The sequence below is a fragment of the Lycium barbarum genome, chromosome 4, assembly GCF_019175385.1.
Source record: "Lycium barbarum isolate Lr01 chromosome 4, ASM1917538v2, whole genome shotgun sequence".
Taxonomy (NCBI): Eukaryota; Viridiplantae; Streptophyta; class Magnoliopsida; order Solanales; family Solanaceae; genus Lycium; species Lycium barbarum.
Window position 1 is genome coordinate 13173105 of NC_083340.1, and position 27157 is coordinate 13200261.

The following is a 27157-nucleotide window of genomic DNA, read 5'->3' on the forward strand; positions in this document are numbered from 1 at the left end:
CCTGACCTTGTTGATCCAGTCTGCATCTGAATTTCCCCACCACCAGAGTTTCTGGTGGGCCTTGTGTAGCAGCATCATGTGCAAAGATATCCTCTTGTGTAGGGATAATATCAGGTGCAGGGAGAGTAACTCCTGTGGTCTTCCATTCTTGGGTGACTTGTTTACCATGCCTCCTCTTTCTTTGTGGAGCTAGTTTTTGCCCTTCTTGCTGTTCTTTGCATATATGACCAATCCTTTGGCATTTAGAACAAAACTCCGGCTTCCATTCATATGTCACAGCCTGCCTAAGTTGTTGTCCAGTAGGATCTCAGACCATTATCTCCTCTGGCAGTGGTTGTGTCACATTCACCTCAATTATCATCCTAGCATATAAGAGCCTAGTTTGTTTCGTGGTACATTCATCTGCAAAAATCGAAGTCCCTATTGTGCTTGCAATTCTGCTCAAAAACCCCAAACCCCAGCAATCCAAAGGAAATTTGGGAAAATGGACCCAAATGGGGATCTCAGCAACAAACTCAGTATTTAGATCAAATTGCTTGTTCCAAGTTTTCATTATCATCAGCCTGTTGTTAATGGTATATGGTCCAGCATAGAGAATTTCATACATGTCTTCTTTAGATGCAAACTTGACAATATAATAACTATCATCATGTAGGTATAAATTGGGAGTTGCCACATGAGTCCAATTTTGTGCAATATAACGGGACATAGCATTGTACCCAGGGCAGTCACCAAAGAAGTACACAATTAGAGCACATGTCCATTTGTCTAATTCAACCCTAACATCATCTTCTTCAAGTTGAGCTACTGCTACACCGTCAACAATTATAGGTGCGATATAGTTTAAGGCCATACCATTTGCAGCAACTCTATTATTTTTGAAGAGGTTAACCCATTTAGTTGCCATTTGCTCAGATCCAGCTTCGCCTTCCACTGAATTCGGGTTCCTGTACTCCGGCAATTTCTCCTTGTTCTTCGAACCCTTATCTGCCACTACTTGCGCCTCCGATACCACCACCTGCTCTACTGGGGTTTTAGAATTGGGGGTTTGCTTATGGGCTACCTCAGTATGACTCACTGAAGGCCCCGGGTTCCTTGGCATAGGAGGTGTGCTCAGTTGCGCCGTCGAGGTCAGAGTATGGTCACTTTGTGCATCAATCGAGTCCACAAATGTTGCTAATGGAATCTTGCGAGGTCTTCCTCTCCCTCATCCTTGTTCCTTAGCTGGTGTTTCCTTCGTCTGCCCTTTTGCCTTCCCTTTCGCCATGGGTGACTCACCGGAAAATGTTAACTAAAGTGTTGGATTTGGACGGTGCCAATATTGATAACGTCCAAATCCACTCCTCAAAGAGAAAGTGTACACGGTCGTATGCAATATAATTTACCCAAACTATGCGTCGGGGTCGATCCCACAGGGAACAATATACTAGGCGATTAAGAAAGTAAGCAACTTTCACTTACCAAGCTAAGCCAAACGATAGATAATATTTTCGTTTTTGATTTTAAAACTACCAAAGATAAAACTAACCTAGAAAGCGAGTAAAATGATCAAAGGCTACAAGTTTGGATACAAAGGAAATTACGCTCAAGTAACGATCCAATATATTTTATGATATTAGAACTAAGAGCGGGTTTATGTTAATAGATAATGGTTTCTAAAATCTCATTGAAAGTCTTCCAACCAAATCAATGAATTTCACTCTAAGCTTTTCCAAGCCTTAGACTGTGATATCAAGCACAACCAATTGAATCTCAAGTAACTTTCCCATTCATAGCTCAAGTTATTAGATGGGTTTTATGACCCAAATTCTTGTTAATTAATCTTTCCCAACCTAGATTTCCTCTTCCGAGCTCAATCAAAGTAAATGGGCGAGTCTTAGGGTTAGCTAATCCCTTAAGAAACATTAAAGAACAAGATTAATTAAATCAACAAAGACCCACTTCAATAGCAATAAAAATCATTCAATACATAAGCAAAACAAGAGTTTCATCCAACACTTTAATCATAGAATATTTCCATAAACAAGATTCAAGTGAAGAGAATAAATACTACACACTTAGATATACAATACAAAGCAAGGAATTGAAGAAATGAATTATAGGTTTAAGAAATGCTCAACCAAATCTTCAAATCTTCAACCCCAAAGTGTGGTGTAGGAACCTAGTCTCCAAAACTTGTATGAAATGGCCAAAGATAATGGTTTACAAACCCTAAAAGAGTATTTATAACATTTCAAAACGGGAACAAATTGTGGACAAAAATGCCCTGCGTGCAGCACATGCTGCAGCAAGTGCTACTCGCAGGCACAACATGCTGCAACAAGTGCTACTCGCAGGCACAACATGCACAATATGCTGCAGCAAGTGCTGCTTGCATGCACAGGTGCTGCTAGCATGTGCTGCCAGAAAGTGCTGCTTGTTCTATTTTTGCTCTATTTTGCTCCGTTTTGCTCCGTTATGCTCTCCGGTCATCTTATCCTACAAAACGACATAAATACACAAAAAGTAACAACAAAAGTGCTTGAAGAGTTACAAAAGCTTAAGAAATTAGCATTAAATATCCCGTAATTTCACGGCACATCATTCTTTAACCATTTGCATTCAGTATATGCAAGTAATATTTATCTTATAGTGCTATAGCATGTTGATTACAGGGAAAATGAATAGTAGTATTCTACATCGTTGCTTGACATAAGATAAAATTATCAAAAAAAATTGTGAAAATATCAGACAATTAGTTCGAGACAATGTGCAATATTATTGCAAGATCCGCACACCATGCTCACCAAGACAAAAAAAAAAAAAAAAAATGAAGAGAAAATATGCTATCCTTCAAACAATGAAAATATTGCACGGTTTGTTTGAGACAACGTGCAGTATTTCAAACTCGATGATCAGTAATTTATTCGACTTTTTTATTTGTACATTCATATTTCGATCTAGATCTACCTAACCTTGAGTAATTCTCCTAGAACAAAGTGTACTAAGTATTTAATATAGCATTGCATGGCTACCGCGGAATAAGATTCCACGGTTTAATTAATGTGAACATACAACAAATTAAATACCGAAGGTGGCATAAACAATGTTGAGTAAGATGATTTTGTCTAGCACGCAATCTTATATTTTATGATTATGAAGGATAAACTAAAATATTAGTAAACACAACAACATCTCAGGATAAACTAACTTAATTATATTGACGCAATTTTCACATATGATTAAATATTTCAGTCTAACAAGCAACATGGTTATCTCTGCCTCTTCGATATATGCTACCAGCCTATCACCCATGTGATTAAATATTCGCATATTTCTGATTCGAAGATATAAACTATTAGCTCATCACAACAAAAATACACACTAACGCGCGCACCCAATATGACTTTACAAACAAGTATTTTAACGTACGCGTGGCGCACATACCCAAGAATAAAATTATTTGAAGGGCCAGATAAACGGTTGAAGATACTTCATTTGCATTAATTTGTTTGAGTAACATATATTTTCTGGTGTAAGTGTACTACTAATCATAGGTACTTTCTCTAATGAGTCATACTAAATTTAATCGCTAGAAAAAGAGTTTCCAAAGAAAGTAAATAGTACTCCTCTATATTATAAAAAAACAAGTGTCATTTGGCCCGTGCCAAGCCCGGGCCCAAAACGACGTTAGAAATTGAATTTGTAGATTTTTTTAAAATTTTTCTGCTCTTGCTTCTTTAGTTTTGTAGCAGCAATTTAACACTTTAAAACATTTCTAAAATATTAAAGTATAAAAACGTATCTGAAAGTTATAGGAAAACATTTTTCTTAGCATATATATTAGAATTTTTAGGGAAAAAAAATCAAACAATTGAAAGCTCTTCTGATTTTCATTTTACTTAAATTTTTTTAGACTAAAGTTTCCGATGATCCAAATGAGCTTTTTATATGTTAAATTAATTTCATTTGTTTCTTTGAATTGAAGTCATACTGGCTAACTTATTTTTTACCAAAAGATATTACAGTATTCAATTAATGTCAAAAATATTTAACGCGAAAATATTGTTGTATGATGAAATAAATAAAGTTAACTTATAAATAAATATGAATAATTAAAAGTGTTGAAATTACAAGATATTTTTGTAGATGTTCTTTCAAATTACCTCACACAAAAAATACTGAAAAGTCAATAAAATTATCTTACTAAAATTTCTTTTTCCTTCCAAAAGATGCATGCTAAATTACATTTTTTTTTATTTTTCTTAATTTAATGAACCATTTTATGAAATCTACATTTGCAATAATTTTTTCATGTTGAATTTAACTATTTTGTCTTAAATTATATAAAATATTAATTATCCGGTATTTTGCAAAACATTTTAATATTAAAAAAGTAAAAAACAAATGTACTTTTCGTAATTGTCTAGTATTGCTACTATTTGTAAATCAAACTTTATGTTCTTTTAACTGTAGTGTTTTTTCAAACATTTTCAGAATAAATAGTATTATAAGAATTATATTTTAATTCAATAATTAAGCCTATATAATATAGAATTTGAATGACATGATAATATTTTTACTTGTCTATAATAAATTCTTAAGGAAAATATAATTTTAAACAAGTTTAATAATATTTCCTCATAAAAGACTCAAAAATGTATGAATATGCTTTGTGGGGATCACAATAAACTTTTCCATGCCATCATTTTTGGTGGCATAAAATAAGTCCTAAAGTTCTCAAAATTTACCAAATTGTGTGAGCATTCATAGAGTCATAAAAATTTAATTACGGGTAAAAAGAGGCAAACAAAATCTTGTGAGGACTACAAAAAATTGATATTTTCCCTTATATATAGTAGTAACAATAGATCAAGTTCCTTAATCAGAATCATTTTGACTTTACAAACAAGTATTTTACATTAATTTAGGACACTTACGCGTGGCGCACATACTCAAGAATTAAACTATTTGAAGGGCCAGATAAACAGTTGAAGATACTTCATTTACATTAATTTGTTTGAGTAACATATATTTTCTGATGTAAGATAGTGTACTACTAATCATAGGTACTTTCTCTAATGAGTAATACTATATAATTTAATCGCTTTGTCCGAAAATGAGTTTCCAAAGAAAGTAAATAGTACTCCTGTATATTATGAAAAATAATAGATCTAGTTCCTTGATTAGAATCGTTTACTTATAATTATATGGCTTAAGTCTTCGATAGACCCGCTGAACTTGTTCATATATTTCATTTAGACCCTCAACTGGGACGTTGACCATCTGGATCCTCGAACATAAGCTAAACTGTGCCATTTGAATACATTCTAGATCAAGTGTGGTGCGTGAGCTTCAGTTGCTGTGACATGGAAAAATAGACCAATAAAAATAAGCCATGTCAACAAAAAAAAATTAAAAAAAAACTATTTTAAAATCTATTTAAATAATTAAAAAAAAAACTGAAAAAACCCAACCCATCCTCTCCATTATGAAAACCTAGCCTACTTCGCCGCAGCAGCCGCTGCACTTCAAAATCTATTTAAATAATTAAAAAAACGGTGTCGTTTTTTGTCGGAGATTTGTTTAAATAGATTTTGAAGTGGAGCGGCAGCGGTGGCGGCGGCGGCAAAAGCGGCGGCGGCGAAGTGGGCTAGATTTTTAGATCGGAGAGGATGGGTTGGGTTTTTCAGTTTTTTTTTTAAATTATTTAAATAGATTTTTTCTTAAAATTTTAAAAAAGGAAAAATTTGGTCTCTCACGCTCTTTAAAAGCAGTGTATTGCACGCATGTGCCAAGCTGGCACGATGTGTTCAAATGACACAGTTTAGATTGTGTTCGAGGGTCCAGATGGCCAACGTCTTAGTTGGGGGATCTAAATGGAATATATGGACAAGTTCAAGGATCTGTCGATGACTTAAGCCTAATTATATAATATATCGCGGTGCATTTGACATAAGATGACATTATAAAGTTATGTTTTGTGGAAATATGTAATTGTAAGTAACATGATTCGTTGGAGACAACTTGCATGACAATTCAAGGGTGAAGCTAGAGTATGGACTCTATCGAATTCAATAGCTTTAGTCTAAATTCTATATTGTCATAATAAATTCATAAAATATTTAGAAATTATTAATTTAGAACGTAGTAACATAAAATAACTAGAATCTCAAATCATAAACTTCAAATTCTGATTCCGCCCCATAAACTTTAAATTCTGATTTCGCCTCTACACGACTTACTTATATCATGCTTCAAGAAAGATTGAAGAAATATGCATCCTCCTAGTCTGCATTATATATAGTTTTAATATTACTCCCTTTGTCCCAATTTAAGTGTCTTACTTATTTTGTTTTATTTTTATCCTAAAAAGAGTGCATCTTTCTATATTTAGTAGGTTGACAATTCAAACAACCTACATGGCAAGTTTAAAACCACAAAATTCAAATGGCATTTTAATACATTACACATTTTAAATTTAGGGCCAAAAAATTCAAAAGTCTCTTTTTATACATTAAATTTTTTACCCGGCCAAACTAGAACACTTAAATTGAAACAGTGGGAGTACTAATTAAGTATATTTATTTTACTAAATCTGCTTTATCAGTGGTAATTATGTTATGCTTTACAAAATTAAATTTAATTACAAGTCCTCCAACGAGTTTGAAAAATAATTACTTAATGATAAATATTGATTTAAAAAAGACTAAATAATTCTCCTTTGAGTTGTTAAAACGGATAAGTAAAAAAGGAAAAAAAAATATTTAATATACTTATTAGATAAGAAAAAATGATAGGAGGTAGTTCAAACGATATCTGAGATCAAACTTTTTTTTTGGTAAACCAGATATTAATATAAATTAAGAAGCTACAACAGCAGTTTTATTGTTCACCGGAGAGTTTCTCCGATTCAGTTCAAAAGTTTCATCAAAGTTATCAAAATTACATTAATTAATAGTTCTTTTGAAAGTAGTTAGTTCCATGTTTGCCCAAAAACTTTAATTCGCATACACCGGAGGAACTATCACCTGCATTGTAGCACCAAAAATTCTTTTCTTCGCTCCTTTTTAAGCTAGACCATCCACCACTTGGTTCTGTTTCGGTAGACGTTCCTGATCTGTGGGTTCCCTAGCTCCATCATCGTAGATCCGCATTCATGAATTAAAGCACTGTAAGTTTCATGTCCATTACTAATCATATGAATTACCTCTGTTGAGTCACTTTCCACCATGATTAATTTCAAGTTTTGTTGTACTGCTATGATGAGGCCCTCTAGTAGCGGATCAACTTTAGTGTAGGTGTTTGTTGCAAGGGGTATGGTGAATCTAACAATCCAGTCGCCATTGTTGTTCCTAATCACCCCTCCCAGTCCCCCAATTCCAGGGTTCCCAATGCAGGCTCCATCAGTGTTGAGTTCGTAGTAACCTCTATCCGGTGAAATCCAGTTTACATAAATGTCCATGGTGGGTCTGGTGTGATCTGGGTTACTTTATGAGCATGTAGTAATCCATGGCTTTCGACTATGTGCCTTTGTAATTGATGGGATCCTTTTTGTGATTGAATTGGTTTGCTATTTCTGGTGAGCCATATATGCCAAAAACAAAAAGGAATGATATCTTTCTAGCATGTGCTACCAGAAAGTGCTGTTTGTTCTATTTTTGCTCCGTTTTGCTTCGTTATGCTCTCCGGTCATCTTATCCTACAAAACGACATAAATACACAAAAAGTAACAACAAAAGTGCTTGAAGAGTTACAAAAGCTTAAGAAATTAGTATCGAATATCCCGTAATTTCACGGCACATCATTCTTTAACCATTTGCATTCAGTATATGCAAGTAATATTTATCTTATAGTGCTATAGCATGTTGATTACAGGGAAAATGAATAGTAGTATTCTACATCGTTGCTTGACATAAGATAAAATTATCAAAAAACAATTGTGAAAATATCAGACAATTAGTTCGAGACAATGTGCAATATTATTGCAAGATCCGCACGCCATGCTCACCAAGACCCAAAAAAAAAAATGAAGAGAAAATATGCTATCCTTTAAACAATGAAAATATTGCACAGTTTGCTTGAGACAACGTGCAGTATTTCAAACACGATGATCAGTAATTTATTCGACTTTTTTATTTGTCCATTCACATTTCGATCTAGATCTACCTAACCTTGAGTAATTCTCCTAGAACAAAGTGTACTAAGTATTTAATATAGCATTGCATGGCTACCGCGGAATAAGATTCCGCGGTTTAATTAATGTGAACATATAACAAATTAAATACCGAAGGTAGCATAAACAATGTTGAGTAAGATGATTTTGTCTAGCACGCAATCTTATATTTTATGATTATGAAGGATAAACTAAAATATTAGTAAACACAACAACATCTCAGGATAAACTAACTTAATTATGAGCCTGTTTGGATGGGCTTATGCCTATAAGCTGCAAACAGCTTATAAACTGTTTTAGATAAGCTAAGTTAAATGGGCCTAATTATTTTTTTGAGCTTATTTTAAGCACAAAATGACTTTAAGCTGGCAGTCAAACACTTAAAAAAACTGAAAACAGTTTATAAGTAACTTATAAGTCAATCCAAACGGGCTCTATATTGACGCAATTTTCACATATGATTAAATATTTCAGTCTAACAAGTAACATGGTTATCTCTGCCTCTCCGATATATGCTACCAGCCTATCACCCATGTGATTAAATATTCGCATATTTCTGATTCGAAGATATAAACTATTAGCTCATCACAACAAAAATACACACTAACGCGCGCACCCAATATGACTTTACAAACAAGTATTTTAACGTACGCGTGGCGCACATACCCAAGAATAAAATTATTTGAAGGGCCAGATAAACGGTTGAAGATACTTCATTTGCATTAATTTGTTTGAGTAACATATATTTTCTGGTGTAAGTGTACTACTAATCATAGGTACTTTCTCTAATGAGTCATACTAAATTTAATCGCCAGAAAAAGAGTTTCCAAAGAAAGTAAATAGTACTCCTCTATATTATAAAAAAACAAGTGTCATTTGGCCCGTGCCAAGCCCGGGCCTAAAACGAAGTTAGAAATTGAATTTGTAGATTTTTTAAATTTTTTCTGCTCTTGCTTCTTTAGTTTTGTAACAGCAATTTGACACTTTAAAACATTTCTAAAATATTAAAGTACAAAAACGTATCTGAAAGTTAAAGCAAAACATTTTTCTTAGCATATATATTAGAATTTTTAGGGAAAAAAAATCAAACAATTGAAAGCTCTTCTCATTTTTATTTTACTTAAATTTTTTAGATTAAAGTTTCCGATGATCCAAATGAGCTTTTTATATGTTAAATTAATTTCATTTGTTTCTTTGAATTGAAGTCATACTGGCTAACTTATTTTTTACCAAAAGATATTACAGTATTCAATTAATGTCAAAAATATTTAACGCGAAAATATTGTTGTATGATGAAATAAATAAAGTTAACTTACAAATAAATATGAATAATTAAAAGCCTTGATATACAAGATATTTTTTTAGATGTTCTTTCAAATTAACTCACACAAAAAATATTGAAAAGTCAATAAAATTATCTTACTAAAATTTCTTTTTCCTTCCAAAAGATGCATGCTAAATTACATTTTTTTCTTTTTCTTAATTTAATGAACCATTTTATGAAATCTGCATTTGTAATAATTTTTTCATGTTGAATTTAACTATTTTGTCTTAAATTATATAAAATATTAATTATCCGGTATTTTGCAAAACATTTTAATATTAAAAAAGTAAAACAATGTAGTTTTCGTAATTGTCTAGTATTGTTACTATTTGTAAATCAAACTTTATGTTCTTTAACTGTAGTGTTTTTTCAAACATTTTCAGAATAAATAGTATTATAAGAATCATATTTTAATTCAATAATTAAGCCTATATAATATAGAATTTGAATGACATGACAATTTTTTTACTTGTCTATAATAAATTCTTAAGGAAAATATAATTTTAAACAAGTTTAATAATATTTCCTCATAAAAGACTCAAAAATGTATGAATATGCTTTGTGGGGGCCACAATACCTTTTCCATGCCATCATTTTTGGTGGCATAAAATAAGTCCTAAAGTTCTCAAAATTTACCAAATTGTGTGAGCATTCACAGAGTCATAAAAATTTAATTAGGGGTAAAAAAGATCATGTGAGGACTACAAAAAATTGGTATTTTCCCTTATATATATAGTAGTAATAATAGATCTAGTTCCTTAATCAGAATTATTTTGACTTTACAAACAAGTATTTTACATTAATTTAGGACACTTACGCGTAGCGCGCATACTCAAGAATTAAACTATTTGAAGGGCCAGATAAACAGTTGAAGATACTTCATTTACATTAATTTGTTTGAGTAACATATATTTTCTGATGTAAGATAGTGTACTACTAATCATAGGTACTTTCTCTAATGAGTACTACTATATAATTTAATCGCTTTGTCCGAAAATGAGTTTCCAAAGAAAGTAAATAGTACTCCTATATATTATGAAAAATAATAGATCTAGTTCCTTGATTAGAATCATTTACTTATAATTATATGGCTTAAGTCATTGACAGACCCCTGAACTTGTTCATATATTCCATTTAGACCCCCAACTGAGACGTTGACCATCTGGATCCTCGAACATAAGCTAAACTGTGTCATTTGAATACATTCTAGATCAAGTGTGGTGCGTGAGCTTCAGTTGCTGTGACATGGAAAAGTAGACCAATAAAAATAAGCCATGTCAACAAAAAAATTTAATTTAACAAAAATCTATTTTAAAATCTATTTAAATAATTAAAAAAAATCTGAAAAAACCCAACCCATCCTCTCCGATATGAAAACCTAGCCCACCTCGCTGCAGCAGCCGCTGCCCTTCAAAATCTATTTAAATAATTAAAAAAACGGTGTCGTTTTTTGTCGGAGATTTGTTTAAATAGATTTTGAAGCGGCGGCGGAGGCGAAGTGGGCTAGATTTTCAGAGCGGAGAGGATGGGTTGGGTTTTTCAGTTTTTTTTTAAATTATTTAAATAGATTTTAAAATAGATTTTTTCTTAAAATTTTAATAAAGGAAAAATTTGGTCTCTCACGCTCTTTTAAAGCAGTGCATTGTACGCATGTGCCAAGGTGGCACGATGTGTTCAAATGACACAGTTTAGATTGTGTTCGAGGGTCCAGATGGTCAACGTCTTAGTTGGGGGATCTAAATGGAATATATGGACAAGTTCAAGGATCTGTCGATGACTTAAGCCTAATTATATAATATATCGCGGTGCATTTGACATAAGATGACATTATAAAGTTATGTTTTGTGGAAATATGTAATTGTAAGTAACATGATTCGTTGGAGACAACTTGCATGACAATTCAAGGGCGAAGCTAGAGTATGGGCTCTATCGAATTCAATAGCTTTAGTCTAAATTCTATATTGTCTTAATAAATTCATAAAATATGTGGAAATTATTAATTTAGAACATAGTAACATAAAATAACTAGAATCTCGAACCATAAATTTCAAATTCTGATTCCGCCTCTACACGACTTACTTATATCATGCTTCAAGAAAGATTGAAGAAATATGCATCCTCCTAGTCTGCATTATATATAGTTTTAATATTACTCCCTTTGTCCCAATTTAAGTGTCTTACTTATTTTGTTTTATTTTTATCCTAAAAAGAGTGCATCTTTCTATATTTAGTAGGTTGACAATTCAAACACCCTACATGGCAAGTTTAAAATCACAAAATTCAAATGGCATTTTAATACATTACACATTTTAAATTTAGGGCCAAAAAATTCAAAAGTCTCTTTTTATACCTTAAATTTTTACCCGGCCAAACTAGAACACTTAAATTGAAACGGTGGGAGTACTAATTAAGTATATTTATTTTACTAAATCTGCTTTATCAGTGGTAATTATGTTATGCTTTACGAAATTAAATTTAATTACAAGTCTTCCAACAAGTTTGAAAAATAATTACTTAATGATAAATATGGATTTAAAAAAGACTAAATAATTCTCCTTTGAGTTGTTAAAACGGATAAGTAAAAAAGGAAAAAAAAATATTTAATATACTTATTAGATAAGAAAAAATGATAGGAGGTAGTTCAAACGATATCCGAGATCTAACTTTTTTTTGGTAAACCAAATATTAATATAAATTAAGAAGCTACTACAGCAGTCTTATTGTTCACCGGAGAGTTTCTCCGATTCAGTTCAAAAGTTTCATCAAAGTTATCAAAATTACATACATTAATAGTTCTTTTGAAAGTAGTTCGTTCCATGTTTGCCCAAAAACTTTAATTCGCATACACCGGAGGAACTATCATCTGTATTGTAGCACCAAAAATTCTTTTTTTCGCTCCTTTTTAAGCTAGACCATCCACCACTTGGTTCTGTTTCGGTAGACGTTCCTGATCTGTGGGTTCCCAAGCTCTATCATCGTAGATCCGCATTCATGAATTAAAGCACTGTAAGTTTCATGTCCATTACTAATCATATGAATTACCTCTGTTGAGTCACTTTCCACCATGATTGATTTCAAGTTTTGTTGAACTGCTATGATGAGGCCCTCAAGTAGCGCATCAACTTTAGTGTAGGTGTTTGTTGCAAGGGGTATGGTGAATCTAACAATCCAATCGCCATTGTTGTTCCTAATCACCCCTCCCAGTCCCCTAATTCCAGGGTTCCTAATGCAGGCTCCATCAGTGTTGAGTTCGTAGTAACCTCTATCCGGTGAAATCCATTTTACATAAATGTCCATGGTGGGTCTGGTGTGATCTGGGTTACTTTATGAGCATGTAGTATTCCATGGCTTTCGACTATGAGTCTTTGTAATTGATGGGATCCTTTTTGTGATTGAATCGGTTGCTATTTCTGGTGAGCCATATATGCCAAAAACAAAAAGGAATGATATCTTTCCAAAGTAGAGAAGAGTCAAAATTTTATTTTTGATGCTGTCAAGATTGTTTGCCCAATTGTGAGGATTGAAAAGAATCATGATTCCAGGTTTTCAGGCTTGCTGAGATTGCACATGTTGTGCCAAAAGGTCAAGGCATTAGGGAAGTCAAAGAAGTTGTGTCGAATGTTTTCATTGGTACCGATGCACAAGCTGTAAGTGTCTTGGATATTTAGCCCTATGGAAAAGAGGTAATTGTTGGTTGGGAGCCTCCCATGATAGAGGATCCATATCAAGTATTTAATTTTGTTAGGAGTGTTTAACTTCTAGATTCAGTTAAAGTTAGCATGGTGGTGTTGAGGGTTCCTTCTGGTGCTATTATCAATGAGAGAATAGGCAAACTTGGTGGTGAACCTTCCATTACTGTTAAGACTCCAAATGATGTTATCAGTTCTTCTAGAGTTTGAAGGAAAGAAGACATCCTTGATGGCATTGGAGAGGTGGAGAAGATGCTCAAATGTGAGCTGATGAAGGTTCCAGTTGACATTGCTGCATACAGTGGCAATCTTGATGTGTTCAGAGTTATGAGGAAGGGGCCCTTGGATTTGGTGCCTAAGTCTTCCAATGTTTAGAACCCAGTTACCCCCACCACCCCCCCCCCCCCCTAAAAAAAATTGGTGCCATTACTAATGTTAATTACATTGAAGACTCATTTGCTACAAATATTCCAACCTTCTAGAATAGCCTTCCAAGTTCTGGTTTTCCCATTTGTGATGTGGCTAGTTCTACAATGCTTATGGATCAGAATGGATGCCCAGTTTGCACTAGGATTTTTAAGCAGTCTTCTTGCTAGGCAACTGATACACCCAAATTACACCTTTGAAATAGGTATAAAGCGATCGTTGTTCTAATATATAACCCAACGAGGTTGGCGTCGAATACCACAGAGAATACACTGAAGAAATATATTTGCTAAGTGTAACGCTCGACTATTAGTCTATATTTCTAGGGAAGGAGGTATAATAATGATTGGTTTGAAGATTGTTAACCACTTGTTATAAAAGATAATCTATTGGTAAAAGGATTAAGGTTGTGGTTACAAAGGGAAGTAATGCAAATGGGTATCAATTCAACTTATTTATATGTTTAGATGTAGTAAACAGGCTTTTGCTTGGTTTCAGCTTTTTGGTTCCCAAGTCCCCCTTTATTTTTTAGAAGGGTGATGGTATCCTATCCTAGAAGGTGGATTTTTTTTAAAGCAGAAGTGGTGCCCAAGATGAAGCTTCTTTGGGTTTTGTTAATCTACTTCGTGACAATAGAGGGCAGAGCAATGTATTGCATTACATGGTTTGGTATACTGCTCAGAGTGGCCTTGGCTAGTGTGATTCTGCCAGCCATATGGAGGAACTTTGTTTCTATCCACTCATTCTAGTGTTGAGGTTCTCTATGATGAATTAGAAATCAGATTTGGCGGGCTTGTTGTGGAAAATGGGGAAACTAAGGTATTTCCCTAGGGTGTTTCTTAGCCTAATGCTAAGATTTTGGGCAACCTCAGTTTGGCTGTCTATGGGAGTGTTACCGAAAAAGATGACCTTTGATTTTTGAAAGTTGATTCTATGGCCAGAGTGGGAGCTAAAGAGTACAACGATGTCAAGGATAGTGTTGTAACTTTTGGGAGTTGTTTTTGCAAACAAAGTTAGGTCATCAGCAAATAACAGATGGGACATCTTGGGGGCCCCTCTGCTAATACCAATAGGTGTCCAATTCTTTATAGTTACTTGGTTGTCAATTTGTCTGGAGAGCATCTCCATGCAGAGGATGAGTAGATAAGAAGAGAGAGGGTCCCCTTTTCTAATTCCTCTGGTAGGAAGGAAAAGGGTGGTTTTGCTGCCATTGACAAGCACAGAGATAAAGCTTGAGCTAATGCAGGAGAGGATAAGTTTGCTAAGATTTTCAGAGAAGTAAAAAAAATGGAGCATCTCTTTTATGAAGGAGCATTCAATTCTGTTAAAAGCTTTTCAAGATCAATTTTAAGAATCATGTTGTTGTTTCTACCTTTCATATTTTTGAATTGGGACATTTAATCTTGGACTATGATGGCATTTTCAGAAGCTCTCCTGTGGGAGAGAAACTGGCTTGACTGGGTCCAATGATTGTGGGAAGGAGAGGTTTCAGCCTTAATACTATGATCTTGGTGATGAGCTTGTACATGGTATTGCACAATCCAATGGGCCTGAAGTTTTACAAAATGGAAGCATTTAGGAATTTTGGGATGAGACAGATGTAAGTCTGGATCCTACTTGCTAGCTTCAGAATATGGACTCTTGTGGTTAGCTTTTGATTCTGCTTTTCTAAAAATATTTACCTCAGCGTCTATTTTGCAACTGTTGAAAGTGTTATGGGCAAAATTAATGGCTTTCCTTTTGAATCTATCCCAGCACTTTTGATGAAACAGGGGATGAAGCCCATCTGGGCCTGGAGCTTTTCTGGGCTTAAAGGAGAAAAGAGACCGCTTAATTTCACTATCTCTCAAAGGGGCCCCAAAACAGACTTTGCCATATTATCAAGAGTGTTATGTCTAGGATTTGTGGTGCCACTACTTCTAAGGGAGGAGAAATGCTCAAAGGAATATAATTGAGAGTAAAAGGAGAGAATTACAGATGTGATAGCAAATTGGTCATAAATCCAGTTTCCAAAGTCAATTCTAAGAGCGAGGATTCTGTTTCTTCTTCTCCTATTGATGGTGCTGGTATGAAATAAGTTTGTGTTAGCATTTCCTTCAACAAGACAGATCTTAGATTTGAGTTTCCAAAACGCAGATTCCTAAGGATACCACAATACTCCTTGGACAAAAAAAATGCTCTAATTCTAGCAGAAAGGAGCTGGCTGGTAACTAGCAAACTTTTGGATTCCGTTTATTCTAGCCATGATTTTCCTTTTTTTTCGTGAATATGTTCGCAAAGACAATCTTGTTCCAAATGGAAAGTTCTTCTTGAAAGGAGGAGGTTGATCTATTAAGGGAGTTGACAGTATTAAAGTTATTTGGACAATTCCTGCGAGGTCTGGGTGACTACACCTCATAGTTTCAAATCTAAATGACTTGACTTGATTCCTAGAGATGTTGTTGTCCAGATTAATAAGAAGGGGCCAATGGTCATAGTGGAATCTGGGCATATGGGTAATAGTTGCATCAAGGTAAGCTTTTATCCCACTATCACTAGCAAAGCACCTATCTAACCTTTCCAGGATAAGGTCTTGCCTATTCTTATATCTTTTGATAGACCAGGTAAATCTGCTACTCTTAAAACCCAGATCTACTAGCTTGCACCTATTAATACAATCCCAATAGGAGTTCACTCTTCTTTAAATGTTAGGGTTGCCTCCAAATTTATCAAAAGCTTATAGAACTTCATTAAAATCCTTCCTACTAGCCATTTACCCCTATAATTTTGTCCAATATCAATTAAGTCTTCCCAAAGGGTCTGTCTAGTGGAGAACTCAGGGCTAGCATAAATAGCAGAAAACATCCAATTTGAGGGATAATGGAGTACCTGAACATTAACATGCACTCCTTGGGCATTTGTGGTGATGTTTTATAGCTTCATCAGCTCTTCCTTATACATGATGATGATGCCACCAGAGAGCCCAATAGCAAGGGATTGAACCATGGAATAGAACCTTAGATAGTCAGTAAGGGCTTTATGATCATTGAGCTTGGTTTCAAGCAAAGCAGAACAAGCAAGGCAGGGTTATCGGAATGAACCATCTCCCTACAGCGTCGACGTAACTCAGCATTGTGAGCACCTCTAGTGTTCCATATTTTGAAGTTCATCAGGATACTTTTTGTCTTGTAGGAGTTCAACTTCAGTCCTTTTCCCTTTCTTGATAGGGATGGAGCTTGGGTCGATATCTTTCGAGCTTTCTTCCTCCCAAATGCCAGAGTCAATAGACTTTTGAACTTTCCAGAGCTTTATCTTAAGGGATGCACTATTCCTAGGAGTATTTTTGACAAGTTTCTCGGGAATCCTACTACAAGGATTTCGCTCGATGGCCATTTATACCTTGTTTGGATTAGCTCCTTTAGCAACAGAAACTCTACTTTTGGTGTTCCTAGTTTTGCTAGAATGGATTGCAAGTGCTGGAGTTTCATTTCATCTAGTTCACCATTTATACTTCCTCTACTTCCCCTTCATTTTCTCTCATCCTTTTTCCTAAGGTTTCCACATTCACTATAGGGATTTGGATTTGGTGTTCCGATGCTGGTGGGGCCGGTAGTGGTTCTGGTGTCAGTGGTGGAGGCATTTGTGCTATTTTTGGTATGAATTGAGGATTCATTAGTGGAGAGCATAGATTGGGAAAGAACTACATGGTTTGGGCCATCTGGGTCACTTGCATGTTGAACTCTGTCGGAGTTGGCAGTGGACCCCCGAACATCTGGGCTTGGGTCCAGGTCAACAGCCATAGCAGTGTGCCATAGTTGGTAAGAGATCTGTTCATCCCTACTTGGACTATCTGAGCTAGAAAAGCGAGGTCTTGAATGATCACTGATACATGTTCCCTTCTTACTTGATGGTCTAAAGTCGGGGTTTGGTCTTGCATCACCATTTCCAACCAAGAGGCAAGTAGATGATCTGGTGGAATTTATTCTATGATAAGGATAAGGTTCTGGTTTAGTGGGTGGTTGTGTTGGTTTTCCATTGTTGTTCACTAAGGTCAGAGAAGTGAGAGAGGGAATTTGGAAGGTTTGAGTATGATATGGGTTGCCTTTTTGGTATTGCAAATGTTTAAGTTATCGCTAATGGTCATACATGTCGCATCATTATAGATTTCTATCTTCGAGGAGACGACGGGTGTCATCCCCATAGATATGGAATGCTTTTTCTGAACATAGGGACTTTTTTTTTTTTGGGGGGGGGGGGGGGGGGATTATGTTTTAAGTTCTTCTCCAGTGAATGATTTTTATTGGAAGGGAGAATATTATTAGGAACCTTAATGTTTTTGTCATTTTTGTCCTCCAAAAAGTTATATTTTGGAGGGATGTGTTTAATGGGGTCACTACAATTTTAATTAATAACTCCTGTGAAAATATTTTTCTTTTATTAACTGGTTTGGTATCGTCAACAGGTTCAAAATTGTACAAACTGTCAGTGGCTAGAACATTGTCGTTTTCGTTTAAGTTCCTATTTTGATGAACGATGTCTTTTGGCTCAATATTTTCCCCATTGACATCGTCATTTGGGTTGTCTTCTTCAAGAATTGAGAAAGCATTGGTTGTCGAGTTTTTCAAGCCTTTTCTGTTGTCGGATGTTGCTCGTGCTTTCTCACCATGAGGATTAGCAACCCGAGGTTTAGGAAGAAACTAACCCGACACAACATCGTATAATTTTACCTGTCTTGCTGCCCTATTTTGCGGATTTTCTCTTCCGTTGGTTGGTGTTTTACAAGTAGATGGGTTTACTCTTCCTGTCGCCATTTTCTTTTTAGGGAATTCCACGGTTTTCCAGTTTTCCTTAGTGGATCCCAGTAGTATAGGTGTGCTAGTTGATGCTTGTTCTGGTTGGGACGACCTGAACTTGCATTTTTCTAATGTATGACCCAGCCTACTACATCCAACACATAAAATCCCTTCACCCTTGTTGACACCTAATTTTCACCTCATAAGCTGGGTATTTTAAGTTTCAAATTTCCCGAGTCAAAGATAGAGAAAGGATACTTCCTTTTAATTTTAAAATTTCAAAATCCCGAGGAAATTGAAAAATTGACATTTTATTTTTTATTGACAATTATAAGAAAATTCTATTTATTCTCACAAGTATGATTTGAAAGGAGGATATGTATCCCGCTCCGTCTAATTCGAAAAAATTGTTAATCAAAACGACGTATGAATTACAACTCGTTTTTTACCGCATTTTAACATTTTTAAATATTACTCGGAAGTATGTCAATATTAGGCTCGTTTTAAAGCTAATATTTTGAATCTACGAGTTTTAAATTTTAACTAGCCTAAATAATTATTTTATTTAGTGATATGCGTATTTATAATATTTGGTCTTTAATTGATTTAAATTTGGGGGGGGGGGGGGTTATCTTAAAGGGGGGGATCTTTTAAAAAGGGGGAATGGAAGTTTATTAAAATAAACTTCCACCCCCCCCCCCCCCCCTCAATTTAACCCCTTCCTATTTTCGGGAGATGGAGGCGACATTGCTAGGGTTTTGCTCGCACCTTCAATTCACGGCAATTTTGGGCATATTTTCGCTAATTGTTTGAGGGTTTTTTTACCTTAACCATGTGCTTTCATGGTTTCTAGGTTCAGTTCCCTTCGAATATTCGTTTTGCTATCTAAATTAATCCCTAAAACTAGGATATTACTCGGGTTTGATTAGGTTAAGGTTACCATGGGTAGGATCACGAACCCTTAGCCATTTTGTGCACCTTAGCACCACAAAATCATAACCTAGGAAAAATTTCCTAGCAAGTCCCCAAATTGAGGTACATGAATTGGGGATTTTATCCCATTGTACGAATTAGTACAACTATACCATTGGAATATAGGTTGTTTTGTACTATTTTGATTTTTTCAAATTTTTATTTGATTATTTGGATAGATTTTAGGGTACAAATGAGTTGTATTTTGTTGTCCTATATGGAAAATTTCGAATTATCTGTTATAGGGTACAATTTTAAGATTTTTGGGGGGAAAACTTAGGATGAGGTGTCCATTTTTATCCTAGGATTCCCTAATTTGGAAAAATCTATAAATAGCAAGTTGAGGAATTGGAAGAGGACCGGACATTACCTTCTTTTTTTTTTTCAAAATTTAGAAAAGCATAAGCTAAAAACTATAAGAGAGATAGAAGAAATATATGTATGAAAAACAGTTTTTATAAAGAATACCTATTCAATATATATAGATATACATGAAGTAAAAGATAAAGAAAGGGGATTTTCAGGATCGAAAGGGTTAGTGGTTTGAAGTTTGAAGATTCAATCCTATTTTGGTCTTTAAGTTGCCCCAATAAAAGGTAAAACCTATTCTAATCCTTTTTTCCTATTTCCAGTTATGATTAAGCTTTGTTTAGACTTGTTTGTTATTTGAAATGCCATGAATGCTTAGTCTGGTACTCAATATTGTTATTTCTATGCTTGTTTCATTATTTAAAGTTATAGAATGAGCTAATTGTTAGATTTTATTATGATATTATAACTTACTAGCTTGAAGAATAGAAAGAAGCAACTGAATATGAGAGTCTAAGGTTTTCTTAAGATTGTTTCAAGGGTAGCTAGTTAGATGTTTAGGATAAGAAGTTTAGTTGGCCATAATCTATATTTGAAACTATAATCTCATGCTTTCATTTTTGTGTTTTGAAGCTGTGGTGATTTTGGAGACTGTTTTGGATATAGCATAGGAGTATTTAGCTTGATTTTTAGTAAGACACAATTATTTTGAAATCTGGGAATTACTCCTATGGTTTATTTTAGTTTCTAGACTATATTTTGCCTATATATAGTTGGATATGATTCTCTATTAGTTGCTTAAGAGGGTACACTTGTTTGATATGCTAAAAACTATTTTAAGTTAGTAAGTTTTTCCTTCAAAAATAATTCATGAACTTGTTTGTTTAAAACTTGAATGAAGTGTTGCTTAAAAGACCAAACATCTTGAAATTGCCTTTTGGTTTGAGTTTATAGTCTGTTACTTTCTCTGTTGTCAAACTGTTGAAAATGGTATACACTAGAGCCTAGTGCTTGATAGCTTGATTTGGATTGGTATACTTACAGTTTCTTATGTGAAAATGATCTTGAGTCATCACCAGAATCTAGTTTTGTTAGTTTGAAGTTTTGAAAGACTTCTTAAGTGTTTATATTATTCTAAAAATGAATACTGAATAGCTTTGAATGGACTTGCTATCTTGGTGTCTGGCTTATAAAGATTTTGAAACCTGGGAGTTGTTAAGAGAAGTTGGTTAAAGATTGAAGTCTGTGTCTGCCTAAAAATGAGTTTTCATTAGTCTATGGGGAATTTATGCTTGCCTCATCTGAGATTTGCATAATTAGAAGGTCAAAGTCATAGATGGGCCCCTGAACTTGTCCTGATTTTTCATTTAGACCCCTTAACTGAAACGTTTACCATCTAGACCCTCGAACATAAGATAAAATGTGCCATTTGAACCCCTCGTGCCAACTGGGCACACGTGTGGAGTGCACTGCTTTAAATAGAGCGTGAGTTACCAAATATTTTTTTTTTAAAATTTTTAGTCATTAAAAATTAATTTTAACAAAAACTCTACTTTAAAATCTATTTAAATAATTTTTTAAAAAAAAATTAAAAACCCAACCCATCCTCTCCGATAGCCCACTTCGCCACCGCCACTGCCTCCGCCATCGCCACTGCCGCCGCCGCTACTCCACTTTAAAATCTATTTAAATAAATCTCCAACAAAAAAGGGCACCATTTTTTAATTATTTAAATAGATTTTGAAGCGGCGGCGGTGGCGGTGGAGGCAGCAGCGGTGAAGTAGGCTATCGGAGAAGATGGGTTGGGTTTTTCAATTTTTTTTAAATTATTTAAATAGATTTTAAAATTGATTTTTCTTAAATTAAAATTCTTTTGTTGACATGGCTTACATGTCACTAGTCTATTTTTCCATGTCACTGGTTTGTTTTTTCATGTCACTGCAAGTATACGGCACGCGTGTGCCTAGCTGGCACGAGGGGTTCAAATGACACACTTTATCTTATGTTCGAGGGTCCAAATGGTCAACGTTTCAGTTAAGGGGTCTAAATGAAAAATCAGGAGAAGTTCGGGAGTCCATCTATGACTTTGGCCTAATTAGAACTTGAAAATGGCTTTAAAGGTGCAGAACTTCACTAAATTGCAATTTTGTCCCCCTTTTACTTAAAAATAAGCTAAAATATGAACTTGTTTAACCTATCCTGGTACAATCTTCTATGTGGTGCATCTTCATGACCTAGGATAGAGGTCATACACCCTCTAAGTCCCCTGCCTTAAATCTTCTGTAGTTTGGTATGATATATGTGGAAAATCATCTAACCATGTGACTAAAAATGGAAACTTACCTTGAAATCAGCTATTTAGACCAAATTGTGTTCATCTAGGTGTTGTTTGTGGACCATTGTGATCCATTTAAGATGGCAATTGCTTTTGAGTGTTGTTATTTGCTCCAATTTATAATTTGACACTCCTCAGAACTTGTCTTTTGGACATTAAGGCTGTGATTAGCTAAGTATGGCCTTTAAGGATTAAAAGTTGTAAAATAAACCTATTTTGACCCTAGAATGCTAAACTGTGACGATATGATACCTTGAAACCTGTAATTCTGATTGTTTCTTCTTAAGTCTGAAAATTAGAAACTAAATGGAAACTATTGATGCTGAGAGCTTCTAAAATGAATTTTAATTTCTTATTTTTGTCATTTGATTTTCAAGACTATAGGATAAGGACTTGTATTCTTGACTAAAAAATAGAATAATGGATCTAGGGAAAGGATTAGTGTTGTTGGTGATTTTATCCTGTTCCTACCCTATGTCTTATTTGCAACTTGACTGCAGTATCCACGTAAGTTGCCATTGGTGTCTTGTATTCCCCTTATAATGATATTCCTTATAGCTTGTACATTCCCTTTGCTTAATATGACTACCTAGTAGACTAAAATGAATTTTAAAACTGAAACCATGCATAGGTGATCCTGTTTGTACTTGACTTACTTGTAATGTCCAGTTACTTGGCCTTGTTTGTTTGTTTGAATCAAGTCTTGAACAGTGAACCATCTTCTGCACCTAGGACATTGCCATGAACCTTTTTGTCTTAGTTTTGGAATTCTTGAAACTTGTTACTCTTCCTACTTGAAGTTTCTTTTCACTTCTGATTTGCTTGTGACTTACAGACCATTTTTCCTATCTTATATTGGTTACTTGTTGCAATGTTCATGTTGGTTTGTCACATGTGACCTGTATTTTGCACTTGGATTGCTTATAGACTACTTGGTCCTCCTTGCCTGATATGATCACCTAATAGACTAAGTGTAAGGAGTCTAAACTAGGACTAAGGCTGTTTAAAAGATTGAGTGTGATACTTGCTTTTGTGATACACCTCCCCCTTGTTATTTGCTTGTGAAATTTGAGATTGTCTCATATGCATTCTTCCTCCTATTTGCTTGAACCATGTCTGATATTGTTAAGGGCCTAGGATAGTTTCATGCCCCTTTGACATGATCTCTGAGGCTTCTGAATACCCTTATGGATACTATCCTTGCTGAATTAGTCATATGATGCTATCCATACTTTCCTTTACATGTGCTTGAGCCCCTTTGCCAACTGTTGAACCACGGTAGGACTTGAGAGTTGGTTTAAGACCAAACTTTCCCTTTAAGATTCTGCCTAAGTGTTTAGAGTTTGTGATAACTGCTATAGCTTGAATTCACATTTTTGCTTACACCATTACTTTAGACGAAGTTTGATCCAAATCTCCTGGTTTGAAGCCACACCGAGAACCTGTTTTAAAAGCTGAAAGACTGAAAATTTATTACTTGTGCTAGAAAGAAATTTGGAAAGGGAACTGCAAGTTTGAAAATATAAAGATGCTTTTTTCCTATTTGATGATTAACTTGGCTATTCCTCAATCTTTACTTAGCGTGCCATCTTGTAATGAATTCTTAGTGGCACTGCACATTTCCCGAGTCTTGTTTGGGATTGGCATAGTTGTTTGATTGGGAAAAACTTATAAAGGTATAATGCAGCTCTACTTCTTCTCCTTTGATTGTATATTATTATGTATTTAGCATAACTGCTAGATGTAGTCTTCACTTGTGAATCACTACTCCTCCCTACTTAAAGCTGTGTAAAACTTGTAAGATTAATTCACTTAGCCAACATTAGAAGACTATGTGCAACTGAACTTTGAAAACGGACTGAAGATTGCAGTTTTGAAATCTCAGTAAACTGAGTACTGCCCTGAATGATCTTGTCTGGCACTAGCCTAGATGTAAACTTTAGGTACACCATTCTATTTGTTACCACCTCTGAACTTTGTCAAAATAGGCTTAGCTTGACTTGAAGGTTTTATTTGTGAATGAATTTGTAGAAATTTTATACCTATCCCTAAAATTGAAAGTTTGAAAAGTTCTTATTAACTAAGTGTTTCCCTTACTTTAGTCTTAAATTAATCATGAGTTTCAAGTGAGAAATTGACTCTTAAAATATGTTGTGTGCACTGTGTTCTGGACACTGCCTCACATGCGTTTGTTTGGATTAAAACTGTTTGTTACTTTCTTATCTTTGATTGAGTTGTCATTTGTTGTGCTTGTCTGAGTTTGCTAGCTTAGTATCCATAGCCTTAACTGCCCATCTACTTGATTGTCTGTTGAATCTTGAGTAATATGAACCTGAGAAATTTAGCTCTGTTCTGGGAAGATTGAGTATCTTGTGAATGCTTTAAAAGGGGTATTTGAGAGGAGTGAATATTGAAGGGTATATAGTGCATATTGGTTATATATGGAGGGTATATCACATAGTATATCATGTATATCCTACAGTTTGACACTCAGAAATATTTTGCCTATTCAGTAGCTGGGCCAGTTAGGCCTGTCTACTGTTTTCAACAGATATATTTGAGAGATATGTTCCTTTTTCGCACAAATTGTCCCTCCCTATTTGTTTAATAATTATGGGTCTAGCCCAATTCTGTTGTAATTTAATTTTTGGCATTATAATAATTTATGTCCTTAAGTCAAATACTAATACAATGTATGCCCTTTTTATTTGTAAACACCCTATCCCTTCGTGGGTCCAACGAGGCCCACCAACTCACTTAGATCGAGTCAACCTGATTATGGACGGACTGAGCAATTGGAGCAGATTTGGAGCAGATAAGTTTAAAATTGCATTTATTTTTTGTTGGGCTTGGTAGGCCCAACCCCCTTACCTCGTATTATTTACTTAGAAGATTTATGAAATGTGTTTATTGCAACCTTTAAAAATGGTCATGAAATTTAGAGTTGCCAAAACCGTTTTTTAAGTTATAAAAATTAATTTTTGATAAAAGTTAACATGCAAATGATTTTTTAGACTAAGACTGCCTTACGGATAAAAAATGAACATTATTTGTATACAAATCATGATTTTGAACAAAAGTGACTTGATAAATTTTATGGACTTAAAAGACAAAAATAATTGTGAACCGTGCATATGGACATTTTGGACCAAAATTGGACTTACACCATTTTGGGATTAACTTGGACTAAAAGGATAAAAATCTAAAATATGAAATATGGCTGAAAATGGATAATAATAGTAGCCTAAAAATGATTTTTTTTATAAGACTTAAAGACTAAAAACCTTTTTCTAAAACTCGGTGGGCTTACGTGGTGTTCTACCTAGGTTAAAGGCCTTCGAGAGTTAACCTCGGTGTTCTAGTCCGAAACCTAACGTCCAATTTTGGGAAAAACTCTACCACTTTCGTTTCTTGAAATGTGATATATTTTGTATGAATGACTAACTCTTTGTTGTGGAAATATAAGCCGAAATAGTTTTTTCATTATAAGCAATTCATATCTACAAAGGCATACTATTAGAACCGGTAGGTCAGCCGTATTTTACGGATCTTTAATACCGAGGTGCCTAACACCTTCCCCCGGGGATCACCTGAACCCTTACCCATATTTTAGTTAGATTAGGATTCTTTTGAAATTTAACCATTCTGAATGAACCCTTTTCGAACTGATTTTTCCTAATTTCCTAAAAATTAGGTGGCGGCTCTAAAATAAAGTCTATTTAGAGTACCATCCACGTAGAAGTATATTTTTTCCTTTTTTTCAGTACGATTAACAGCCGTACTTCCCCGGGACACTTTTCTTTTTAAATGAGGCAAGTGCAAATACGATTTGGAAAAAAATAGAACCGCTACAGATGGCGATTCTGCTGGGGACAATTTAAGGTTCTAACCATAAGAGTTCCAATAATTTGTGTGGTTGTATGATATAAATTGTTTAAGTGATATAAATTATTTATGTGTTTAAATTTTCGTAAAAATATAACTGTCATCCATGCATGCATATAACTTATATGCATGCATATTCCGCCACTCCTGGCATTTATTTTATATTTTTCTTAGGGTGACGACGCGGGATGAGCTACGGTCATAACTTCACTAAAAAAACCTTTTGCTATATTCTTTGGAGGTCTCTAAGGTCGAGTGCGGTCATCCCACAGCCTTAGAGAGCCTACCCCCAGCTTGTCCGCTTGGGTAAACTGTGTCATTTGCTTGAAAAACCACTCTAGAATAATTAGCGTAGATTTAAGCTAAATCCTTATTGATATAGGGCATGCTGACCATAGACCGGTTTAGGTATCTCAGACCTACCTGAATCGGACAGGATAGACACCTTACTGTGTTCAGATGGTGTAAAAACCTGAAAATACTGCATCCCACTATTTGCTATTTGGAAGCATTATTGTGCCATGTGTAAAATAAATTATTATTCCTGGGGGAGGGGAACTAACAGTGTCCTGTTTTGCAGATGTCTCCTGATGTGCAGTTTGATATGATTGTGGGTCCACCACCAGGTTTAGTGATGTGGATGGAGGGTTTGACTAATGATCAGAAAAAAGAGATAAAGGGTTGCATAGGGCACCTACCTTCGTTGATGAGTATGATTGGGGATCCGGGTCTGCTGGAGATTATTATTGGTTATTGGGATAATGATAGAATGGTGTTCAGATTTGGAGAAATAGAGATGACTCCCACTTTAGAAGAGATTAGAGATGTTTTGGAAAGCGTAGCAAGCGCTAACAGGTCAAAAAAGAAGTTAGCTCCAAATATCCTCATCCCTAACAAATCTATCCTAAAATAAATCAAAGACATGTTTGCTGTCAACAAAGCTGACTGGGCACAGGGACCCACTATAGCCTTTAGAGAGTTATATAGGAGGTATTCATCCAAATAAGGGTACGAAAATCACATTCTTGAGTTTTCTTCACTCCAATCCTAGGAAGCTAACCAAACGCTAGCCTTTATCACCTGCTTATTGGGAACCATGATATTTCCACTAAATGTCTCCCTAGCTATTGACACCTGGGTCGTCTTTGTTGCCCATGCTGTTCTTAGGGGAGTTACGACGAATGGACTTACCAAATATTTTGATATCATCCCCATTATCCTATTAGATATATACCGAGCTTTAGGAAAGTGCCGCAATCATTATTATTACTTCTAGGGTTGCAACCTCTT